Source organism: Bactrocera latifrons, unplaced genomic scaffold (assembly GCF_001853355.1).
Source record: "Bactrocera latifrons isolate USDA-ARS-PBARC rearing strain unplaced genomic scaffold, ASM185335v1 scaffold_248, whole genome shotgun sequence".
Lineage (NCBI taxonomy): Eukaryota > Metazoa > Arthropoda > Insecta > Diptera > Tephritidae > Bactrocera > Bactrocera latifrons.
The window spans coordinates 31,975-33,350 of NW_017536052.1; positions in this window are offsets into that span (position 1 = coordinate 31,975).

The following is a 1,376-nucleotide window of genomic DNA, read 5'->3' on the forward strand; positions in this document are numbered from 1 at the left end:
GACCAAGTGGAGAAGGACCTGGCTTCACTTGGAATATCTAATTGTCGCCACGTAGCGAAAAGAAGAAACGACTGGCGCGCTGTTGTTAACTCGGCTATAATCGCGTAAGCGGTGTCTACGCCAATCAAGAAGAAGAATAAGCTAAATATTATGTAATACTAAAATGGGATAGGCAGATTCGCATTAAGAGGCTCTAAAGTTAGAAAGATAAAGGTAAGAAGTTTTTAATTACAAATTAGAATTTGGGGCTTAAATAATTTTTTATATATTTGTAATTTGTATATACGTTGATTTTAATAGTTTTAAGTATTATACAATAATAATAATTATTATTAATATTCTGTGATATGGAATGATATTGTTGTTGTTAATTTTCTTATATTATATAAATTGTTATCGTTTTGCTTTTTAACTTCTTTATGTAAATAAATTTTTAATGGATGATATAGGCCTACTGGGGAACTGAGCATCCAAAAATAACTTTGGTAACACGCCGTTTTGCATACCAAATGGATTGACGAATGAGCGAAGTCTTAAATTTAACAAACTTATACAAGAAATTCGAATGCTTATGGAATTATAAGAGTTCTTCTTTCAAGAGGATTGACTTAAAAAATGATTAGGAGCATGTTTCAAAGGAATGTGAAAAAATATATTGGAGAAATTAAAAAAAATCTACGCAGGGCATACGTTTGTCTTAAAGAAGAAAAAGGTGGACGTGTGCAGGAAGTCTGGTATGTCGGCTGATGTGGTATATGAACCATTTTAAACGTCGCTTCTCCACCCTGTTGTAATCCTGAGGATGACAACAAATTATGTAAATAAAATTTCAAATATTAGAATATTAAAAAATGAAACTAAATTATTGCTTGTTTTAATTGAGTATACAATACTGATACAAACTTTTCCGAAGCCATAGATGTCATAGTCTCCTCTGTTATCAAAAATAAGAACTAAACTATATTTTCCTCATTCTCCAGAACAATGGCCCTGCAGCTGGAGCAATTGCCTTTAGTCGAATCGACGGAGGTGATGTCGACAGTACATTATATTGTATCGCGGAGAGTTATACGAGTACATCATCAAACCCAAATCTGAAAGTGATATACATATGTATGTACACACATACATACTTCAATTGTCGAGGAATGATGCAGATATACAATTTTAATGCAATGTGTTATTAACTAACAAGAAGTAACGATCACCAAATTCTACAAAAAAAAGTTAATTATCCCTTCTGCCGAATCTATGTATGTATATGCAATTTGTTAGAAACACATGTACATATATAATAAGACAACATTTTTTATTTTTGCGCTTTCTTTTTTTTTAATCCCCCTATTACAATATTTACATAAATTATAGCAATGTAT